Source organism: Brienomyrus brachyistius, chromosome 4, assembly GCF_023856365.1.
Source record: "Brienomyrus brachyistius isolate T26 chromosome 4, BBRACH_0.4, whole genome shotgun sequence".
In the NCBI taxonomy this organism is placed as follows: domain Eukaryota; kingdom Metazoa; phylum Chordata; class Actinopteri; order Osteoglossiformes; family Mormyridae; genus Brienomyrus; species Brienomyrus brachyistius.
Window position 1 is genome coordinate 37,191,727 of NC_064536.1, and position 25,163 is coordinate 37,216,889.

At 43.7% G+C, this 25,163-nt stretch overlaps 1 protein-coding gene across 2 annotated transcripts in view; it reads right to left on the reverse strand.

Annotated features, from left to right (window-relative positions):
• The window catches only part of LOC125739984 (proline-rich protein 36-like), a 95,335-nt gene that overhangs the window by 63,026 nt on the left and 7,146 nt on the right, over positions 1 to 25,163 (reverse strand). The window contains exon 1 of one of the 2 annotated variants that reach the window (XM_049010595.1): positions 18,678 to 18,749. The exons of the other annotated variant lie outside the window; for it this stretch is intronic. The gene's annotated coding sequence lies outside the window, so the exon portion shown is untranslated. Of the gene's footprint in view, positions 1 to 18,677; positions 18,750 to 25,163 lie in introns of those variants that run through there. 2 annotated transcript variants of the gene reach the window in all.

Here is a 25,163-nt window from a genome sequence, read left to right on the forward strand (position 1 = left end):
TAAGGGGTCTAATGAAGTTAACGTTACTACTTAAATTATGAGGAACGTTACAACTCCCAGACATATAAAATTGTTAACAAAAATATATTTTGAAACAACTACCTAAACAACTAATGATCATCATGTCATCCGTCATATTTACGTCTTGTAACCATAGCCAAATCCACTGTTGCCAACTCCTCAACAAGGAAGGTAGCTATTAGCTGTCCCAAAACTCGCTAGAATTTGCTAAATGATGCCATTGCCTCATTTGCATAATGTGCGTGTAATTGTAATGGACACTGTAGGAGAGAGGAATAATTAGATTAGATTAGATTAGATTAGATTAGATTAGATTAGATTAGATTAGATTAGATTAGATTAGATTAGATTTAACTTTATTGTCATTACACATGTATAAATACAGGGGCAACGAGATTCAGTTTAGCATCTAATCAGAAGTGCAAAGAGCAGCAAGTGCAATAAATATAGTATGTGATATGTATGGTTAAATGCAGTATGTACAGTTAAATGCAGTATGTACAGTTAAGAGCACAGTGAAGGTGGGAATAGATATATAGATAGATATACAAATGTTCAAAAAAATGCGGATGGCAAATATATAGATGTACAATGTACAATATACAGATATGTACAGATGCGCTATGTATGTGCTGAGATACTATAGGTACTATAATATATATATACACAGATGTACAATATACAGATATACAGATGCTCTATGTATGTGCTGTGATACTATAGGTACTATAATATATATATACACAGATGTACAATATACAGATATACAGATTCACTATGTATGTGCCGTAATACTAAGAGTGCTATAATATATATATATACACATACACAGATGTGCAATGTACAGGTGTGTTGTGTGTTTAGCGGGGGACTGAGTTCAGTAGTGTGACCGCTGTGGGGAAAAAGCTGTTCCTGAACCTGCTGGTTTTAGTCCGAAGGCTCCTGTAGCGCCTTCTGGAGGGGAGGAGCTGGAAGAGTTTGTTGGCTGGATGAGAGTAGTCCTTAAGGATGTTGCGTGCTCGGCGTAGACATCTCTTCTTGTGGACATCCTCAATGGCAGGAATTGGAGTCCCTGTGTTTCGTTGGGCGGTTTTTACCACCCGCTGCAGTGCCTTGCGGTCAGCCACAGAACAATTCCCATACCATGCTGTAATACAGTTGGTCAGGATGCTTTCTATCGCACAGCGGTATGTCAGCAGACAGTTGGTTCTTTTTCAGTGTCCTCAAGAAGAAGAGGCGCTGATGGGTCTTCTTGACCAGGCTGGAGGTGTTGGTTGTCCAGGACAGGTTCTCTGAGATGTGTGTCCCCAGAAATTTGAAGCTGGGAACCTCTTCAACAGCCATGCCATTGATGTGGATGGGGTGGTGGGTGTCTCTCTTCTCCTTCCTGAAGTCCACAATGAGCTCCTTGGTTTTGGAGGTATTCAGGAGCAGGTTATTATCAGCGCACCATGCAGCTAGGTGTTTTACCTCTTCCCTGTAGTCAGACTCATCGTTGTCACTGATGAAACCGATCACCGTGGTGTCATCTGCAAACTTGATGTTGGAGTTGGATCCATACATAGGCCTGCAGTCATGGGTGAAAAGGGAGTAGAGGAATGGGCTCAGCACACAGCCCTGTGTAACGCCAGTGCTGAGTGTAATGGTGGTAGAGCAGTTATGGCCTGACCTGACATGCTGGGGTCTGTTGGTCAGGAAGTCCGTGATCCAACTACAGATAGAATTATTAATACCAAGATCCCCAAGTTTAGTGATCAACTTGGAAGGGATGACTGTATTGAATGCTGAGCTGAAGTCAACAAACAGCATTCTTGCATAAGTGTTCTGTACTCCTATTGCTTCGGTAGGCAAATTGTTGAGGATCCAGTGTGGGGGGCAGGCATGTCTTGAGGTGTGCCAGGACCAGTCGCTCAAAGCACTTCATAGCTATAGGCATGAGTGCTACAGGGCGGTAGTCGTTCAGGCACATCGGTGATGAGTGTTTCGGCACTGGCACTATGGAGGTGGTTTTGAAGCATGCTGGTACTGCTGCCTGGGCAAGGGACAGGTTGAAGATGTCTGTAAAGACCCCTGTAAGCTGTTCAGCAAATGCCCTAAGCACACGTCCAGGAATGTCGTCAGGGCCAGCAGCCTTACGAGCATTGATACGGCTCAGTGCATCATGTACCTCTGTGTGGGTGAGTGTGAGGGTATGGCAGTCATCAGAGTGTAGGGTTATGGTGGACTTTTCCTTATTGTCCTTGTCAAAACGAGCGTAGAAGTCATTCAGCTCATTAAGGGAGGACACGTTCATGGCTGTCTGTGTGGAAGTGCTAGGCTTGTAGTCAGAGATGGCCTGGATGCCCAGCCACATGCGACGGGGGTCAGAGTTGACAAAGTGCTCCTCCACCTTCAGTTTGTAGCTAAGCTTGGCCTTGTTGATGCCCCTCTTCAGTTCTGCCCTGGATGTACTGTAGGTCTGTGCATCACCTGATCTGAAAGCTTTGTTACGTGCCTTTAGCAGAAATCGCACTTCCCTGTTCATCCATGGTTTCTGATTTGAATACGTTGTGATCTGCTTCTCTGTAGTAACACTGTCAATTGTGGTGCTGATGTATTCCAGTACTGAGTGTGTGTAACAGTCAATGTTTATATATGAGTCGAAGGTGGCCTGAGAGGCAAACATGCTCCAGTCCGTGTCCTTAAACCTGTCCTGGAGTGCAGAGTCTACCCCCGCTGGCCACACTTTGATGGTCTTTACTGTTGGTTTCACACGGTTGATGAGTGGTGAGTACTTGGGGGTGAGAAACAAAGAAAGGTGATCTGACTGTCCCAGGTGGGGGAGGGGTGTAGCTGTGTAGGCTCCAACAATGTTTGTATAAACATGATCCAAAGTTGTATCCCCTCTGGTATGGCAGGATACATGTTGGTGAAATTTAGGTAGCACTGTCTTTAGGTTGGAGTGGTTGAAATCCCCTGCTACAATAAATGCAGCCTCGGGGTGAGCAGATTGTTGTTTGCTAATGTCTGCATATAGTTCTTTCATAGCAAGCTTAGCATTAGCATCCGGTGGGATATAAGCAGCTGTAGTGGAGGTGAACTCCCTCGGCATATAGAATGGTCTACGCTTAACCATGAGATACTCAAGGTCAGCTGAGCAATGTTTTCCAACAATGACAGAATTCGTACACCAAGCCTTGTTAACATAAATGCACAATCCTCCGCCTCTTGTCTTAGCGGAAACATAAGCTATTCTGTCCGCCCGGAGAGTTTGGCGTCCGACTAGCTCAATAGCATCGTGAGGTATACCGCTGTGTAGCCATGTTTCCGTAAATATTAGGATGTTACAGTCCATAAGTCTCCTGTTGTCGGTGATCCAAAGTCGTAACTCATCCATTTTGTTCACCAGGGACCGCACATTAGCGAGGAAAATAGTGGGTAAGGAAAGCCGATGTGGTGATAGCCTTAGCTTAGCTGTTAGCCCTCCACGTTTCCCCCGCCTTTGTTTACGGTCTCTGCGCAGTCTTCGAGCACTTCTGGTCGGCTGAGTAGCCTGCAAAGCGTCGGGTGTTCTTCTTATCTCAGGGATGAGACGAAGGCTACTGATAAAACAGTCGGAGTTGTGCAAATCTATATCCAAAAGCTCTTGTCGGGTGTAAGATGTAAAAGCGAAGCTGTTCTGAACGAACAGACCCGAAATGAGCAGGAATATAACTGCTATTTTGCAAAATCTGAAGAGACGCACGCGCCACCATTTTTTCCCATGTCGTGGGAGAGACAAAAAGTGGTTTAGATACATACATACATACATACATACACACACACATACACCCTCCTCCACTAAAAAAATTGCTGGACATTATGGACAATGCTGGGCATCCTCTGCACACGGCCATAAACAACCAGAGGAGTCTGTTCAGTGACAGGTTGCTTCTCCCAAAGACAAGAACCAACAGACTTAAAAACTCCTTTGTCCCATACGCCATCAAGCTGTTTAACTCCTCTCTGGAGGGGAGAGGGAGGGGAAACAGGTGGACAAAGGAGGGGGGGACAACTAAGCTGTAGTGCCTCTTCACTTCACTGTGCAATACTCTTGTGCAATACCTTTGGTTTTTAGTTCAATACTGGAAATGTGCAATACTTTTGGTTTTTTGGTTCAATACTGGGAATGTGCAATTCCCTTGTATTCTCTTATTCCTATTTATTCTATTTATCCCTTTGTATTTTTATTTTTTTTTCTTGTATCTATATATGTATATATATGTATATATATAACATTTGCTCACGTTGTTATTTTTATTTTTTTGTAACTTCTGTCGGTGCTGTGCTCTTGGAATCCGAATTTCCCAGAGGAATCTACCCGAGGGATTAATAAAGTTTCTATCTATCTATCTATCTCCCATATCCGGGCTTCGGACCAGCAAAAGTGAACCCAAGGAGACACTCTGGTGGAGTTTTTTAATTTTACATGCACATCTTAGGATATAGGTCACCAAGATAATATAAATGGTAGAAGAGAACTAAAACAACGACGAGTGTCTTTATGTAATTATTGAGGTTTGTCTAGAATATCTTGTATTCTGTATCTAAAATCCTAAAATTCATTAATTATAGTTGCAATAGCATTACATCCAAAAGAACAGGACATATTTATATATGTTTTACATTTGCCAATCTTACAATTCACTGGATAACAACGGAGAAGAATCTTTAAAATTACCTCCCGCAACTTATTCGAAATAATGAAAGTCCTAGGTAACATCCAAGTACAGGGTGGGCCATTTATATGGATACACCTTAATAAAATGGGAATGGTTGGTGAAAATAACTTCCTGTTTGTGGCACATTAGTATATGTGAGGGGGAAAACTTTTCAAGATGGGTGGTGATCATGGTGGCCATTTTGAAGTCGGCCATTTTGGATCCAACTTTTGTTTTTTCAATAGGAAGAGGGTCATGTGACACATCAAACCTATTGGGAATTTCACAAGAAAAACAATGGTGTGCTTGGTTTTAACATAACTTTATTCTTTCATGAGTTATTTACAAGTTACTCTTTGTTTACAGCCATTGACATGTCGCAGAGGTTAACACGTGAGGAGCGGATAGAAATTGTGTTGATGTCTGGTGAACACAGTAAAATGGTGAACACAGTAAAACACAGTAAAATGGTGAACACAGTAAAATGGTCTATGAACACTTTCAAATGGTCTATGTCATCGAAGAGGTTATTCTAGTAAAATACTGCAGCTAGCTTAGAGACAATATTCCTCTGAATTATATGTCTAATGCTTTTGTTGGTCGCTTCTTTTCTCAGAAAAGTACACATGTTGCCTATAAACAGATCCTCAGGAACTAGATGAGGGAGAATGCAGTTTCTGCCCTATACAGCCGATGATAGCAAGAGGACTGCCCCACTATGTATTGCGTCAAAAACCATACAATATTCTTTAGTAGAAACAGGACAGAAACCTCTCATATGTAAACAACAGACGATTTTCATTCAATAATTGACTAAAATAAAACCATTATCAATCCATCTTTCAATATAAAGTGTTTCGCGTTTATAAGTTATGTCTTGATTACTCTGGCGGAGTTACTTATTTTGACCGCCAGGGCAGGATCAGACAGCAGCTTCGCGCATGCGTTCATTTGCAGTCTGGACGCGGAGGGGTGAACACCTCCTGCTCTGACTGCAGCTGGGCGGGGCTGCTGCGTGAGGACAGGCTGCCTGTCGGTGCTTTGGGACGTAGTGATGGGAATTCCGGCTCTTTTAAGAGAGCCGGTTCTTATAGCTCGGCTCACTTAAAAGAACCGGCTGTTTCGGCTCCCAAGTGGCTCTTCAGATTTTTTTTGTTGCTTAAATTAATTTATTACCAGAAATAATGTAAAATTATTAGTGAAATGAATTACTATGGTTCGAAATCACGTGCAATCATTTTAGCCAGTTCCTCATCAATTGTTTTCTGTTTTACTGGAGTCATAGCTTTTTGCACAAATGGTCTCATAGAGCTCTAGGTTGTAGGTCTATGTGGTTGTGGTGCTGTACTGGATGATGGTGTAGACATTGACAAACTGTAGTAGACAAACTGTCTCTTTCATTAGTAGCAGGTTCATTTGCTTATCTTTTTTCCTCCCACTGCACTGATGGATGTACAGTTCTCATGTGCCAATGCAGGGTATTTGTAGAGCCTGTTCGATATGAGATTTTAACCTTGCAAGCTCTACACTCTGCCTTTGTATTATCTATGCAATTGAAACGTTTTTTCAATTTTACTCCGTTTCCTGCAGTCACTTATTTTGTCGCACGCCTCCTTCCCTCCTGTTTCTCTGTCTGTGCGTACGATTGCTGTATTTATCTGTGGGTGCGTTCGATTTCTCGCTGCTGTTTGCAGCGCTGGCTTAAAGCATTGCATTCTGGTCCCAACGCAATGCATCATGGTTAGATTTTTTTGTCAGACTTCACCCGGCGCTGCAAAACGTCACCATCCGTGACCATGTCATATGGTACAAAAACATCAGAAGAGCAAGACGACTTAAAGCCCAAGTCGAACGCACCCTGTAGCAGCGCCCCTCCCCCTCCTGCTCAGTGCAGACAGGCATCGTGTAGTTGACCAATCCGTGCGGGTGGAAAAAAAACAGAGAAAGAAAAAAAGCAGCTCTGACTCCGGCTCACAGGCGGGAGCCTACTCTGATCGTTCGCTTCAAAGAGCCGGCTCCGAGAGCCGTTTTGTTCACGACCTACACATCACTATTGGGACGGGAGAGGAGCCCAGGGCAGCACTCGCACGTATCGTTTTTACTCGTCCCACCGAACGACTTTAATGTCAGAGTCTCCAATAACATGAAAAAAAGCAGCACGGGGTGGAGTTACTCACCCATGTCAGGAAACGAACGATTCTCGGGTTCATCGGCGTCACTCTATATCTAAACAGACGGGCAGATCGCACTACATTCAGTCTACTTTTACTGTCAGTATTAATTGCCAGTACAGTAATACCACAGAAACTGGTAAAATACCAAATAAGTCATGTTGGAGTTAGACTCCACCGAGTCCGTTGATGAGGAAAAGATGCACTCTGGAGGCGAAGGATAGTTGCATGTCAGCTCTCTTTATTCTCAGCACAGATTGCAATCCGGGAGCCACTCTCAGATGCACAAAAGTACACACCAAGGGAAGCTCGCTCTCTATGGTCAGTGTCTAGTTTTTATAACCCAAACAGGGCGTTTGCCTTCTTGTTGGTAACATACAACTATTGTTTTGAGAATTCTGGCGTTAGTCTCCACTCTCTTCCTTTTCTCTTATCTTGTTATGTTCCCAATTTCTGCAGCATCAGCGACCCCCTCCCTCGTTAGTCCCGCAAGTCAAGCGTCAGCGTAATGTCACCATGACCCTATCCGTGTACCTTTTGCTTTCCGAAATTTACTGGCATTACGAAGCGGCCCAGCGCCCCCCTTCTCTTCCTGCCTATGTTCCAGTTTGTTCCCATTTCTCAGGGTGACAAAGTTTAGCACAGGGCCTAGCTGCCTTCAGTCACTTTCAGAACGGAGAGGTAATAACAGCTAAATAGCTACTCAGCTTCTCCCTCGTTTATTTTGACGTTATTTCAACATGGCGGCTTGTTTGTACTTCTTTTGTTTGTAGTTTTCTTTAACGAAAACGAGACTCCGCATGCGCTTTACAGCATCGGCTTGGTTTTCCAACGGCAACTACGCATGTTTATAAATTACGTCTTTCCGCTTGTATGCGTTTTTAAATTATAAAGATTATTTTATTTTCAAAATATATCACGATTTCATTTACTACAGTTTGTTACAATAGTTTGTATTTATCACTTGTTATAATGTATTTCGAAATTCTAATTTTTAAATAATGTGTACTTATCACCTATCCATCCATCCATCCATTTTCCTAACCGCTTATCCTATTGGGTCGCGGGGGGTCCGGAGCCCATCCCGGAATCAATGGGCACGAGGCAGGGAACAACCCAGGATGGGGGGCCAGCCCATCGCAGGGCACACTCACACACCATTCACTCACACATGCACACCTATGGGCAATTCAGCAACTCCAATTAGCCTCAGCATGTTTTTGGACTGTGGGGGGAAACCGGAGTACCCGGAGGAAACCCCACGACGACACGGGGAGAACATGCAAACTCCGCACACATGTGACCCAGGCGGAGACTTGAACCCGGGTCCCAGAGGTGTGAGGCGACAGTGCTAACCACTGCACCACCATGCCGCCCCCACTTATCACCTACATATATGTTATTCTGATTTTCATAGTCAGAAGTGACTAAAAGAATTAAAAGAATTTTTTTCTTTTAATCAGAATATTATATTGACGCCTTAAAGGCTGCAAAATTATGCTTCTCACAACTTTTCTCCACATGCATAACCCCTTTGGAATGGCATGTATTTTCTACAAAAATAAAACACTATACATAGTTACTTTGGCAAACATTTTATTTATGTAGTAAAGACTCCATCCATCCTTGCATAGTATAAACACAGAAAATGAATAATTTTTACAAAAGTGTAAACAAAGCAATATAGTTCTCTGCACTAGCTTCCTGTTAGGTTCAAGACTGACTTCACAATTCTACTACTTACACAAGGCACTTAAAGGTCTAGCATGTGTCTGCCTGGCAGAATTACTTCAAGTGTACAAGTCATATCATCAATGCAGATCACAGGAGCCACCTCATCTGGCTCCTCTTGATGCGGACGAATAGCGCCTCTACTCTGAGTCCCTCCCGACCAAGCTTCTCACCCTATCTCTAAGGGAGAGCCCAGCCACCTTGCAGAGGAAATCCATTTCGGCTGCTTTTATTCATGACCTTGTTCTTTCTGTCACTAACCACAGCTAATGACCATAGGTGAGGGTAGGAACGCAGATTGGCTGGCAAATTGAGAGCTTTGCCTTTTGGCTCAGCTCCTTCTTCAGCATGACAGACCGATGCAGCGCCCGCATCACTGCTGACGCCACATCACTCCGCCTGTCGATCTCCCGCTCCATTGTTCCCCCACTCGTGAACAAGACCCCAAGATACTTAAACTTCTCCTCTCGGGAGAGGATCCCATCCCAAATCTGGAGAGAGCACTCCACCCTTGTCCGGCTGAGGACTATGGTCTCCAATTTGGAGGTGCTGATTTTCATCCCAGCCGCTTCACACTCGGCTGCGAACTGCTCCAGTGAGAGCCAAAGGTCACGGTCTGATGAGGCCAACAGAACCACATTCATCTGCAAAAAGCAGAGCCCTAATCCTGAGGTCACCAAACCAGACACCCTCAATGCCCTGGCTGCACCTAGAAATTCTGTCCATAAAAGTTATGAACAGAATCGGTGACAAAGTGCAGCCCTGGCGGAGTCCAACCCTCACTGGACACGAGTCCGACTTACTGCAGACAATGCGGACCAAGCCCTGGCACCGGTTGTACAGAGACCGAACAGCCCTTATAAGGCAGCCTGGCACCCCATACTCCCGGAGCACTCCCCACAGGATTCCCAAGGGACGTGGTCAAATGCCTTCTCCAAGTCCACAAAGCACATATAGACTAGTTGGGCAAACTCCCACGCACCCTCCAGGACCCTGCTAAGAGTATAGAGCTGGTCCATTGTTCCACGACCAGGGCGAAAACCACACTGCTCCTCCTGAATCCAAGGTTCGATCCAACGGACCCTCCTCTCCAGCACCCCCAAATAGACCTTACCAGGGAGGCTGAGAAGTATGATCCCTCTATAGTTGGAACACACCCTCCGGTCCCCTTTCTTGAAGAGGGGGACCACCACCCCGGTCTGACAATCCAGAGGCACTGATCGCGATGTCTATGTGATGCTGCAGATGCGTGTCAACCAAGACAGCCCCGCAACATCCAGAGCCTTGAGGAACTCTGGGCGGATCTCATCCACCCATGGGGCCCAGCCACAGAGGAGTTTTTTTAACAACCTCAGCAATCTCCGTTCCAGTGATAGGTGAGTCCACCCCTAAGTCCCCAGACTCTGCTTCCTCATTGGAAGGCGTGCCGTTGGCATTGAGGGATTGAGAAGTATTCCTTCCACCAACGCATAACATCCCGACCTGAGGTCAGCAGCGCACCATCCCCACCATAAACAGTGTTGATGCTGCACTGCTTTCCCGCCCTGAGCCGCCGGATGGTAGACAAGAATCTCTTCAAAGCCGTTTGGAAGTCGTTCTCCATGGTCTCGCCAAACTCCTCCCGTACCCGAGTTTTTGCCTCAGCAACCGCATGGACACCCTTATGCCTGAACATGGTGTTCATTATGGACAATCCATAATGGTCACAGAAGTCCAATAACAAAACACCACTCAGGATCAGATCGGGGGGGCCGTTCCTCCCAATCACGCCCCTCCAGGTCTCACTGTCATTGCCCATGTGAGCATTGACGTCCCCCAGAAGAACAAGAGTGTCCCCAGGAGGAGCGCTCTCCAACACCCCTTTCAAGGACTCCAAAAAGGGTGGGTATTCTGATCTGCCATTGGGCGCATAAGCGCAAACAAGAGTCAGAACCCGTCCCCCCACCCAAAGGCGAAGGGAGGCCACCCTCTTATCTACTGCGGTAAACCCCAATGAACAGGCGCCCAGCCAGGGGGCAATAAGTATGCCCTCCCCTGCTCGGCACCTCTCCCCGTGAGCAACTCCAGAGTGGAAGAGGGTCCAAACCCCTTCGAGGAGACTGGTTGCAGAGCCCAAGCTGTGTGTCGAGGTGAGCCCGACTATATCTAGTCGGAATCTCACAACCTCACACACCAGCTCAGGCTCCTTCCCCACCAGAGAGGTCACCTTCCATGTCCCTAGAGCTAGCTTCTGTAGCCGAGGATCAGACCGCCAAGGTCCCCGCCTTCGGCCACTGCCCAACTTGCACTGCACCCGACCCCTTTGGCCCCTCCTACAGGTGGTGAGCCCATTGGAGGGGGGACCCACGTGCCTTGTTCAGACTGTGCCCGACCAGGCCCTATGGGTACAGGCCTGGCCTACAGATACTCGCCATCAAGCCCCACCCCCAGGCCTGGCTCCAAGGGGGGACCCCAGTGACCCGTGTCCGGGCGAGGGAAAACGTGTATCCATTTTTTTATTCAATATAAAGGGGTATTTTGAGCTGCACTTCATCTGGTTCCTCACCCAGGACCTGTTTGCTTTGGGTGACCCTACCAGGGGCATAAAGCCCCAGGCAACTTAGCTCCTGGGATCATTGTAACACGCAAACCCCTCCACCACAATAAGGTGTCGGCTCCAGGAGAGGCTCCCCCAGACACATAAATAATGTTTTTATGTAATTAGTGCAAATACTTAAAAAGTAGCAGGGCATCAAATGAGATGGAAACATGATGCTCAAAACAGTGGCCATAGAGCTACAAGTTGAGACGGCCCAAGTTCTCGGAACAAGACACTGGGTTCCAGAATTTCGTTGGGAAGGCGTCAGCGAGGAGGAGGCTGGGGCTGGAACTTGCATGACTTTTTTCCTCCCAAGTGTTCCCAACTTGCCTTTGGTTCTGTGGGGTACCGGGGTAACGAATATGAATTAATGATTGAAAGTAACCATTAATAGCTGATCTTTATGGGTGGCTTCATAAATTCAATCTGAAATGGTTAGAGCATCATCCGTCATTCAGAAATTCAGGTTCAGGTCACGGATTTAGTGATTCAGACAAACTAAGGTGGCCACAGTAAAATTGCTGTCAAAGAAAAGGTCATGCATTCATTTCTTCGCCTAAAACTGAACAGTGCTTATGACATTTGCTTTACATTTTCATCATCACCCAAAATCAGCCTATAATGCTGAATTGTTGAACATATTGCGGTTTCTTTTGCTGTAAAAAAAATAGCATTCCAGTAATCACATTAGTGACACTGTTGTTCTCAAGAATGTTAATTTATATACAGTACATATGAGACAATAAAGCAATGTTAATTCTGCTCTTTATTTGTCTTTTGTTTTACTCTTTTAAATAAAAAGTACATATTCAGTACCCTTAAAGTACCAGATCGATAAACAATGTCGAGGAGTATCATTGAAATCATAATGATACTCATTCTTAATGATACTCATTCATACCAATACAAATCCAATACAGTCTGAGTCTCTTCTCTTAAACAAAACCAAATACTTTGGGGGAAAAATGTCTGGATGCATTTTGCATATGCCTATTCAAACATAAAACTCTGATTTAGACTCTTTGCAACATCTGTATAAAACATATCATTAGTATGAATTAGGGCTGAACAATTTGGGGAAAATATCTAATCATGATTTTTTTTCTGACATATATTGTGTCAAATCATGTTAAGTTTTATCAACTCAGCTTTTGCCCAAACTTGAAAAACTGCCAGCTCAAGACTGAATGCCGCAAGGGAAAATTCAATTATCTTCATTTATAAGTAAGGTTAGGTTGATAACCTTTAAGGATAAACAAGAAAAATATTGCTTCATTGTAAACAAACATTTTTTAAACTAAACATCTCATTTTATGCATCAATATCCCTGCCGTAACTGTCACAAACTAAAGTAAAAAGGTCTAAATTAGGAAAACACATTCAGTTTATATACATACACAAGCAGCACAATATATTATGGCACTTCATTTAAATGAGCTATACGAATAATGCAAAGAGTAGATGCTTTTCTACAAACATAAACCGTAGCTTCTTTTAATACAATAAAACAATGCAAACTAAGCCAATAGTCGATGCCCATCAGACTGTTACACTTTTGCTCATAATATAACATCGACAAACTAAACTGTCATGTAGATCAACATGAACAGGTAAACAAGTGACCGTTGATCAGACAGGCTGAGCAGACAAGCTACTGGTCATCATTTAAATACTGGTGAGATGACTTCATTTACACATTTCAAATACCCATCTCCCTACCAGTTTCACCTCCAATGTCTTGACCACGAGCTGTGTGTTCTTTTATAGTTTTTTTGCTGAGAAATCTCAGTAAAAGCCTCTCTTTCCAAACTTTTCTCTAAGCAGGTGCACAGGTACATCAGTGCCTCCGGAAACAAGGGCTGATCCTTAGGTTTCCTAACAAACACAGGTTGTTCTTTTTTGCCCTCTACAGGTTAGGAGGTTCGGAGCAGTTCCCACAAAAGCTCATGTTTGTGTTATATTTCTAGGTGCACTGGGTGTTTGTGAAAAAGGCAGGGGCTGAACAGGCCCCCGCCTCATTAAGGGGATGTAAACATGCAGGCGTGCAGATCGGTACAAACAATGTACAGATCCAACAGTCTTTGCCAAAAAGAAAAGGTAACTATTTGAAATACCTTTCCAGCCTGACGTCAAGCTGTTACCCTCAATATTGGAATTCAATCAATCATTACAGGAAACAGGAAAAGAAAAAAACCTCTCTTACTCTAACCCCCTTTCCTTATATACCGGTTCCCAATAGGTTAATTGGGACAGCCTAAAACTACAGGGGGAAACAGATTTGAGTATCATATGCTGACAACTTACAATACATACTTTTACCACCAAACAGAACAGAATAGCTGGCCATTAGCCAACTATATTCCCTGACCTTTCAAAGAGTACATCAAACATTGCACAACAAAACAATAATATACATAACATCACTCACCCCTCCCATCCTGTGCCACACCATCCCCTTCCCTCGTTCCACAATTGGCAATAAGGGAACCTTGCCACTATGGCGTGCAATTCCGCAGGGAACCAGTATGCCAAGGGACCAGAGAAAGCAGCAACCGATGGGGAAGCTGGTGAGAGTTGTTTGCATGTTTGCGTAGTTTTAAATTTGCTATGGAAGGTGGATGAAGCTGAAACAGTGGGTACCTCACCTTTCAAAGATGTTGCCATAAATAAATGAGCTGAGCAGTAAACTGATGTGTGGAGATGTAATGTTCTGTGAGAGGGGATGATGGGAAATGTAGTCTATGCAAATTTAATGTGCTACCCTTCCTATGCCACCATTACTCCGGACACATTCACATCAGAACACCAATAGTAACCAAAATTCAAAAAGTGACCACTTCACTTTATAGAGTGTTTCTAGGAGTTTTGACGCAACATTACAAATGCAATTTGATTTGCGATATAATAGTCAAGCTTCAATTCAATTCAATTCAATTCAATTCAAGCTTCAATTCAAGCTTCAATTCAATATTCAGTGTGTAATAAATGCAGCATTACTACATGAGATACCATCAAGATATTAACCAGTCTATACAGACACTCCCTGGGTTACATGGTCCGCGTCACAATATTTCGACTATGATGGGTAAATGTTTTTCACTTTCAGTACACAATTCAATAAATAACATTTTATAACTTGTATACCTATCGACCCAGAGAAAGACTTTTTTTTCTTTTGCAGATGAAAAGGAGGAGCTTGAGGATGACCAGTCTCACACCAGCTCCTCAAAGGCAGCTAAACCTGCGACAATCTTTTCAAATAACCCCCACTGGTGTGCATTCAGTGTGGCTGGCAGGTCACACACCACGGAATATACACACAAGGCTGGTTTCTGTGCAATGAAGCTCTTGATCATATATGTGCTGCTCCACGTTGTTCGCACATCTTGCAGCAGACATTAGGGTGGCATATTCAGCTCATCTGAATGTCCTCCATTGTCTGTTTCCGTCAGTGAGCACCAGCTGCATCAGACTGTCGTATCAGCCAGTCTTTCATTGGCTGGTTCCTCTGTCCTCTGATTGATATGAATAATGGTGACAGAGTTAATCGGGGAATATTCAGCAGATTGTCTCAAATCAGCTGGTTTGCTAGTCTCTGGCTGGTTCTTCCTCCTTCTGAATAACACTACAGCCACCAACACGACGACAGCAATCAGTACAATCCCTGCAGCCAGGCCCACTGCCAGGTTTCCTCCTGAAGACACCCCTGAAGAAAGCAGAGAGATCAGTAAGTGTCCAGACACATTTTCACACAGACACTCAATCCTCAGTCAGTGTAAAATCTCACTGAGCAGCCAGTAGAGCCACATCACCGAGCCGACAGCCCGACCCAGAGCAGCTTTCCGTCTGACCCCTTTCTGCAGCTGTTACAGACCCTCCTCAAATCAATCACGGACAGTGGTTCTACACAACTAGAATGAGTATTCTGAAAATGAAACTTTCTTTAAGTTGATGCATTCACTTTATGTTCTGAGAATAGAACATAGTTGAGTTAATCTAGCTCATTTTTTCATGTCTAAGTAAACCAACTGAATTGCTGTCATTCAATTTAAATTGGGTATATAATCAAACAGCAGCCGTGGTTTATTTCACCCACCGTCATGAAGACGACTCTGCGAAATACTGACCTTACAGGATGGTCTCTCTCTATAATAAAAATCGAACAGTTGTGGTTGTTCATGAAATGCCACCCTGGGGTTGCGTATTTCTTGATGTAAGGCCATTTAAATTCCCAGTCCTGTCCTTGGATGATGGGTAATATACACAGAGAGGTGTTAGGGGAGCTGTGACGCTGTTCACTGTGCAGCTTCTGGAACCGGCCGCTCTCCTGTAGATCAGTGGTGCTGGTTGTATGTTTGCATAGTATTACATGGTACTGCCTTTGATGCAATACTTTTTTTTTTTACTTTTTTTAATCCACCATGATGATGTTGAACAGGGGAAGAATATAAAAAACCCCGATATAGAAAAGTGTGATGTTGACTGCAGCCACAGAAGTGGATCCTGGTGTGGTCTGGTGTGCTGGTCAGTGGCTGGGGGGAGGCTTTGGCCTCCTTGGCGGTTCTCTGTGTTTGGTCTCTGGGGGATTCCTGGGGGGAGGCTTTTGTCTGGCCAACTGCTAAGAGAAGCAGGACTGGTCATTCTTCAATTAACATGCTGTCTCCTCCCAGCTATAAGCCTCCATAGCAGACAAATAGATCTGCTCAGACTAACCCTGATGTCCTTTAGAGTCACACACCAACAAGTACCCCACAGAACCAAAGGCAAAGGGTCAACTGGCATACAGCAGTTAACTCCAGCAACCCAAAAGGACCGTGAAGACTAATTATAAAATGTGAGACTAATATCTGTGACATACCATTCTCAATAACGATGGGCTTCTAAAAACTAAGCCTTGTAAAAACCTGAATATGAAATGAGCAAAATGGCTTGATTTGTTCTCCTATCCCAAGTCACAGTCTAAAAGCAATGAGGCCACTACCCATTATATCTCCTCCAGGGAAAATCTACTCCTACAGCCACTAGAGGAGCTGTCACCTTCACTCAGCCCTGATAAATAATGTTATGCAGTCTAGCAATAAATTCAGTTGGTTTAATTAGACATGAGAAAACTTTATGAGATTTACTCAACTATGTTATGTTCTCAGAATACAAACTGAACTTAAAAAGAATGTATCATTTTCAAAATACTCATTCTTGTTGTATGGAACCACTGTACATGATTTCATTGAGTTCATTCAAAGTAACATTTTTCCGTGTCGTTGGATGAAACGAAACCTTGATCTGGATTTGTACTTTCTGAACTTTACACCTCTATCTGTAATGAGTTACTTCTGTGGGTAACTTCGCCAGCACTGTCAACATTGTCACTGGTTTGACTGATGGGATAATTTAATCCCGGCAAACAAGATCAAATTAGGTAATTTTGTACAAATTATGGTGATAACTTATTAATAATATAATAATTAGATATAGAGAGGGTTGGCATGGTGGTGCAGTGGTTAGTACTGTCGCCTCCCACCTGGGTTTGAGTCTCTGCCTGAGTCACATGTGTGTGGAGTTTGCATGTTCTCCCCATGTCGTCGTGGGGTTTCCTCTGGGTACTCCGGTTTCCCCCCACAGTCCAAAAACATGCTGAGGCTAATTGGAGTTACTAAATTGCCAGTAGGTATGAATGAATGGAATGTGAGTGTGCCCTGTGATGGGCTGGCCCCCTATTCTGGGTTGTTCCCTGCCTCATGCCCATAGCTTTCAGGATAGGCTCCGGACCCCCCATAACCCAGTAGGATAAGCAGTTTGGAAAATGGATGGATATAGATAATTATCATTACTAACCAATAGCATGTAAATAAATATTAAGAAAACCATTAGAGGTAGGTAGGTGTAACTAGATTCACTCAATAACTATTCATACAGAGATAGGAAGCAGATAACTTGGATACAGACAGCAGCTTCTACACTGGGGCAGAAGCATGTTTATCACACAGGGGATAAACTCACCTGCAGGGTTTTCATCAGAATCCTGTTTGTCTTTGTTTACTGATCCTGGTATAAAGAAGCAAATCAGCTGATTTTGTACAAACCGTGGTGACAACTTACTGCCATAAGAATTGATTACTAAGCAGTAGCATGTAAAATAAATATCTACCATCACATCAGATTAATGCAGGAATCACACTGGAGCAGAAGCATGTTTATCACACAGGGTATAAACTCACCTGGAGGATCTTCTCTCTCTCTGTATGGCCTGCAAACAGGATCTGATCCGGGAGGGAAAAGAGAAACTAATCAGCAGATCCTGTGTGAATTCTGGTGCCTGTTTATTCCTCTTGGTGCCAAACCCTGTCATACAGCCATCATCTCTGAACACTGGTAATGTGTTTGCATGCTGCTCACATACATATTTTAGGGAGCCTGTAACATCTCATCATATTCATATCACTTATTAAAGGTGCGTCATGGGCACGGCTAAAACACAGAGGGAAACCCAAACTAGGGGGGTCAGACGCCAGGGGTCCGGGGGGCTAACAGCCTCATTTACATGAAATTAACTTGTGCAAACCTTCAGTCGGGGTAACTGCAGATGTTTGATTCTGGTCTCCTGCAGACAAAGAGGGACAGAACCCATTTTAAAACGCCAATACTGATTTACCTGCAATTAGGTCATATTAGTTCGTGCCAATTTATCGGTCAGGCTCTACTGCATGCTGCACAAACATGTATGCTAGGAAGCGTGTAACATCCCATCATATTCATGTCAGTTAATAAACAGACATGCTAAGCTGTTAGCACCGACAGGCCACAGTGACATATTTCTATAATATGATTTCTTATAAATACACATTGCACCGTTAGGTGAGTTTACATTTAATTTAAAAAGATTTTAAATCTAAGTAAACCTGCACTGACCTCTAGGGGGCGTCTCTGCATTCTCTGGCTTCCCATTGCCTGCAGACAGAGAGGGACAGAAGCAGCAGAGTCAGCATGAGCCTGTAACTCAGAGCTGCAGCAATGAGTGTGAGATGCAGGGTAGCAGCAGAGAGCTGGGGGCCGGGGGATAAAGGCGGCCTGCAGAGAGCTGGGGGCCGGGGGATAAAGGCGGCCCGCGGAAAGCTGGGGGCCGGGGGATGAAGGCGGCCTGCAGAGAGCTGGGGGCCGGGGGATAAAGGCGGCCTGCAGAGAGCTGGGGGCCGGGGGATAAAGGCGGCCCGCAGAGAGCTGGGGGCCGGGGGATAAAGGCGGCCTGCAGAGAGCTGGGGGCCGGGGGATGAAGGCGGCCTGCAGAGAGCTGGGGGCCGGGGGATAAAGGCGGCCTGCAGAGAGCTGGGGGCCGGGGGATAAAGGCGGCCTGCAGAGGGATCCCTACTGCTCAGCTCCTGGGTCACGGTTCTGTTCATGCGGGTCGGGGGGCAGACTGAGCTGTAGGAAGCTCTGCCCCACAGAGACGGGTCTCAGGGGGTTTAAGAGGGAAGGGGAACCATCAGAAGGGTCACTTACCATCAACAAACAGGTGAATGATTCGTATAACTTCACCACTGATTTGACACTTATACACCCCGGCATCGTCTTTTCTGACAGGATTAAAGACTAAAGAGAAGTTGTTCTGTCTGATGGATCCAAGCCAAGTTCGAGTCACATAATGACCAGTTTCACACCACCTGCCATTTTCAAACCAGCAGACAGGTTTGCCTTCAGTCATCCACAGAATATCAACCTTCTTGGTGTCTGTAGCTGCTGGTCCATCACAGGGCAGCATGACAGTGTCTCCGACATGACTTTCGATATCTGATTAATATACAGAATAAAGAAATAAAAAGGATTATTATAATAATTACTTTACACATAGTGCCAGTTCTCCACACTGATTGGTCCATTCACTGCACCATGTGACTCTGCACTAATCACATACCACAGCTTGACTTCACCTTAAATAACATCATACAGCAGGTAGAGTAAACAAGCAGCTGGTTAAGTTACAGTCCTTACAGCACAACAGAGACACAGACAGTGAGAGACCCTACCCCCCCCCGCCCCCCCCAGATAGCAGAATGTTACAGCAGACACCCCCATCAGACACTCACATCACTGTCTAATTAACAAAGCAGTGAAGCACTGACATACACAGCTAATTACACACAGGGTCAGTGTGAGGCTGTTACCCACTTGAATCTGGCCCTAAGACAGCAGGGAGACAGTGACCAAGGCAGAGGATCAGCAGAAGCCTGAACATCATCCTGCAGTTAGAGAAGATCGAGATGAAAGAGGTCAGGATTCACAGGTATGAAGGATGGGAATAAAAATACAAACTCAGCCCGGCTGTCTGCAGTCTTTATCCTCAGGGTCAGACGCTGTAACATCAAAACAACGTTAATATAACAGCATGACTATCAACAGTGTCCAACATACAAGTTAACCCTCATAAATGTGAATGTGTTCCAGTATTTAAAATAAAACAAAAAGAAACGGGTCATTCCATGTCAAGTCATCACACTTTCGGATCTAATCGTCACGGATTTTAACTAAACTTGGCAGCGGATTTGATCACATGAGTAACTCATGAAACTGAAATTGTGCATGTCTGGGGTCAATACTGAGGGAGATTTACGCGAACAAACTCTGACTTTGACTGGCTATATTTACCTTAATGTAAGCTGCACAGAAGTGGTCCTTATATTGTTTTAAAGATATTGTCCAGCTATATAAATTGAATAAGTAATATGCCTGTCACGATCCGGGAATACTGGAGACTGCGATCGTGCAGGAAACAGGCAAGGGAAACCAGGTACGGGGAATAACGGGGTTTTATTAAGGAAACGGGGACTAGGAAGCATCGGACAGGGACATACAATCATCCACAATGACGGACAAGGGTAACAGGCAAGACCAGGACTTAAAACAGGACAAGACTAAGCAAAGTAATCAGACAAGGCTGGAAACAATCAGGGACGCACACGCGGGTAATCAGGGGGCGTGGCACACACGAGGAGCCGACGAGCCGGGTCATGACAATGCCACCCCCATATGAATAATTACTATGTAATGACTGATTAAAATATTTAAAATTCAATAACGTAACCTATATTTCAAAATTGTTCAATTCTTTACTAAAGCTAGATCATAATGTCATATTTCCAGAAATTTTGGTATTTGGTTTTTGAGTTGCTGAGATATACATTTCAGATAAGTAATGATATCAAAACCACAGTTCCTTACAATGCTGTTAACAGTAGCAGAATAGCAGTTAGTGATCAATGCATGGTACAGGGTTATTATTTTTTTAATGACAACTACAGAAAGTGCCATTACTAGCTGTGGAAATAATTTAAATTGAAAAATTTTTAATCACTATTAAAAATGAAGAAAGACAATACTGCCAAAGTAACTGGAAAAAAAAGAGAATTAATGGTACAACCAGAATAGTTTATTTTCCTCTTTAGTTTACACTTTTGACTAGACACTGGCCTACTAAAAAGGGCTTTCATTTGTCAAGAACCTGAGAAAATAACCAAAATTTACAAACTGTCCTGTTACAGCATGCTAAGTCTTAAAACAATGGTGGTTGGTTTACTACCACCTACTGGCAGCATTTGGCGTTTCCCTATTTTTTCCTCTATCCTGCAGGAAGTTTAGTTTAATGGAGGCTTGTTTTCTTTCATACACTGGCATCACCTCTCATCTTCGGAAATGTACAGGCATTATCCGTATGTATTAATGTTAATCAGATTTTCTATTATTTACACATGTTATTTTTCTGAAAATTGAGTGAGTGGAGTTTAATTGTGTATTGGAACTTATGGGTGATGCTAGTTATTCAGATGTAAATGAAAGTTAATGTTACACATTGTGATTTTTACAGTGGGAAAAGTGGGAACATCTGTGACCTCTTCAAAAACATTATTCTTCCAATTACTTAACTTAACCTGTTTTGCTACTTCAAATGACACATCATCCATCACAAGCACATCTTCCTCCTCTTGACTGAATTGAGTCTCTGATGTTTGAAATGGCCCAGTGTGAAGATTGTCCACACGTGACAAGTCAGCTGATCCAGACGTACCAGCAATACTGGCTGGTTCTGAATACTTCAAGTTGTACCAGTTACTCAATTTTCCAGTTGCCTTTCCTGCACGACCAAGAATTTCAGCTGTGCAGGTACTTCAATTCTCTTTGTCAACATACTGAACAACCTGTCCTTTCCTCAGATTGGGGGATTTTGTTTGTGTCATTACTTGAATGTCTGGAGCATTTTCCACCTCACCTGCTCCATCAGTGTTCACCATGTCATGTCCTTCCATTTCCTCCTCACTTTTTGATGTGGAAAGAGTGTACCTGTTGTTACCTCTTTCATTTTGAGAGCATTCTTCTTGCACCAAATGTTGGCTTTCACACTCAGTTTCTGCTTGATTTGAGTTACGCACATTGCGAAGCCTTGTGTGATGTACACGAACACATATGCCACCATGCCTGACAAACACAACCATACATCTTGACCAATTACAGTGCCTGGTCCCTTCCACTCAGCACAATCCATACGCTTGTAATACACCTTGTCATCTACTGTGTATTTCGTGTCACTATTTCGAATCTGTTTTCTCAATGCTCTCCTTATTCTTTCAGAGCATTCTGCCTCAGTGAAACATTTTCGCACTGCATGTAATGCAGTGATGTGTTTCCCTACCCACTCGCTCACAGTAGTCCCCTCAAGTGCAGGTGGGCTGTCAGTAAGGACCGAAGGAAGATTAGGATTGCGTCCAAAAACTAACTGGTATGGACTAAAGCCATGGACATTTTGCATTGTGTTTTTTGCCATCAAAGCCCAATCTAGAGCAGTTTCCCAATCGCTGTCATGATCCTTTTTGACTTTCAGCAGCACTTCTGTTAACGTTCGATTATGCCGTTCCAGAAGGCCGTTGCTCCATGGGCTGTATGCAGCAGTGGTTTTAACTTCGATGTTAAAATCCTCAGCCATGTCTCGGACTTCGTCATTGTTGAATTCTCCACTGTTATCACTGTACAGCTTTTGTGGTGGGCCATGCACAGCTATCCAACAGTGAATGAAGTGTTTCACAAACTCTGAGGATTTCATTGATGTGAGGATGCTGCCAGCACTGAATTGAGTGAAATGATCAATGACATGTAAGTAGCATTTGCCATGTTCTAATTCATGCAAGTCTACTGCAACAGTTTCATTGTACCTAGTTGCCATTGGCAGGCCTACTGCTGGCTTCAACGGTGAATTTTAAACATGTCTCACAATTGTCTACTATCAGTTTCAAGAGTGGACCAATGTATTTATCTGTATTACCTGAACAATTAATTAGCCTTTGTAATTTATCTGCAGAAGCATGTCCAAATTGCCTGTGGAGCTTCAACAGTGTCTTCTGCTTTTCCTCACTGTCCATCTTCTCAGTCACTGTGAGGATTTCACAATCAGGAGTTTCATATTGTGCTTGCATTTTTCTAAACTCCTTCCTATTGTCATTGTCCAGAATGTTAACACAGTAATGCCCTGAGGTAGTTAGCTCAAGAGAAACAGGTTCTTTAAACATAACAGCCTGATCATTCTTTAAATCAAGCACAGCACAGGTTCTCTTCAGTGAAGTCTTGCTCAATAGCAGTGGAATGTTAACAGGTACCACTTCAGTCTCAATATGACACCTTGTCTGCCCTATTTTTGCTGGGATCTTTACTCTTTTAGTAGAGTGAACAATTTTGCCATCACCAAATTTGAATGCCCTGTCACTAAGAGTCCAAAACATTGATGTTATTACTGTGATTGTGACGCCCGCTCCGTCCGCTCCTCGTGTGTGCCACGCCCCCTAATTACCCACCTGTGATTTCCTGATCGTGCCCAGTCGTGTCTTGTTTCCTGCTGCCTTGTTCCATGTATTTAAGTTCCTGATTTGTACTAACCCGTTGTCTGTCATTGATGTTACCTGATGTTAGTCTGCGTCCAATGTTCCCGGCTCCTCGTAGTATTAAAAACCCAGTTTCCCCGTACCTTGCCGGTCTTGCCTGCTTCCTTGCCTGCCTGCCTTTCCGTGAGCCTTACCCGCGCTCGCGTCGCGTGACAGAGATCAAATTCACTGACAAAATTAAGCCATTTCTCACCACACACTGTACGTGTACAAGCTGTATCAATAACAGCAGATCCTAGTGCTTCAGTTACAAAAGCTTCTGTATTACAGGGTGATTCTTCATTTAATAAAGTGATATTACACGTTTCTGTTTTTTCATCTCCGGCAACTTTTACTTGTTCACTTTTATGCGGGCAGTTCTTTGCCCAATGAAATGTGCTCTGACAAACTGCACATTTCGTTCTCCTTCCGAATTTATCTAATGGATTTTTGCCTTGCAGTCGCGCTCTCATTTGACTGCTTTGTGATCGCACGTTGCCCTTCCAGTTTTGCTCTGAAAAAAATACATCGCTCTGTTTCAGACGGATTGGCCTCCGAGTGTTGTCTATCATATCTCCAAAAATGCACTTAAGTGCAGTTTTCATTGAATCAAACATGAGGTTTGTGCAAGCAGTTAAAGCTGGTTGTTAATCTTTAATATCTAGACGAGCAGAGTCTAGTAATTAGAAAGCTAACACCGCATCAAGCAGTATCATGCCATGTTTGCTCATACGAGTGTACCGCTGTTCAAAGTCAAAAATAAAGTCCAACATCGTCATCACCTCACCTCTGGAAACGCTGTCGAAGTTCGTGCTTCATAGGCACCATCTTTCTCTTCTTTAAGATAAACTTTATCCAAAGCTCTAATTAAAATGTCCATTCCTTCATTTTTATCCAAATCATCCACTGGTATTTCTAACGCGGTCTCTCTCTCTCGTCCCTTTAGCGACAGTGTAACAGCAAGCGCCTGTTTCTTCTTTTCCAGTTCGGTAATACGCATCCATATTTTTAGTTAGTTTTTCCAGTTCTCGTATGACTCCTTTTCGTCAAACACAGGGGGGTCAGTCCGTGCCAAATCAACCAATGTCCAGAAAAGTTCCATGGGCATCATTCCTGATTTTGATTAAAACTTGGTATTTTGATCCTTATAGAGAACACTGAAAATTCCCCAAGTTTTATTGAAAAATTCTGATGCAGTCCAAAGTTATGGCCCTTTCAAATTTGGGTGCCACGCCCCTTTTTTGCACTCGCGAATCGCGCATGTCATTTGTAAGGGTTTCAGGAGACCATATCTTCGCTTCTAAGCATGCTAGAGAGCTTAAGATTCTTTCAGAATCTGGCATTAAAATTAAGCTCAGGGGAAGCACTTCAAAGCTATGGGACCGCGCTGCAAAAATCAGTTTTTGGTTCACTTTTTTCGGATTTTGACCCCAAGCTGTGGGGTCACCACCACACCTACATCCAATATTCTTCTATATTTTTGTTATTTGAGGAAGATACTGTAAGCAGATGCAAATTCATTCTAAATAACCATTTATTCTTTGAAATACTGCCATCTGAAAATGGTCACAGATGAGAAATCCCCCACAGGACCCCCTACTTCGGGGGCATGGTTGACTGTGTAGATAGTTAGTGATGGGAATGAAACTTATACAGTTGAAAGAAGCATATCTGAACTATAAATTCTGAAAATATAAGTATCTTAACTCAACTCAACTCCTTCAATATAAACTCCCAGGGTCAAATATGACATTTTCAAGTCTCTCCGTTCAGCTGTCAAGAGGTCAATTTTGAGAATACCCCTCTTGAAATGTGAATCTAATGAGAAGGAGCACTGTCAGACAGAGATACTTAAATCAGATCTTAAATTTGAAAAACCTACTAGTAGCATCATTGAATTAACGAGAAGCCATGTTCACAGTTCGTAGATATTCTTTGGTCAATCCATCCGGACAGTTCCTGTGACAGGTCAGTGCTTCAGGAAGTTTCCAATGGAGCAGGTATCCAGGGAGGAATTACCAGCCATGTCAACCGAATCCATGCTGGTTATTGGGAAGTCAACTCACTAATGAAGTGACTGCCTTGT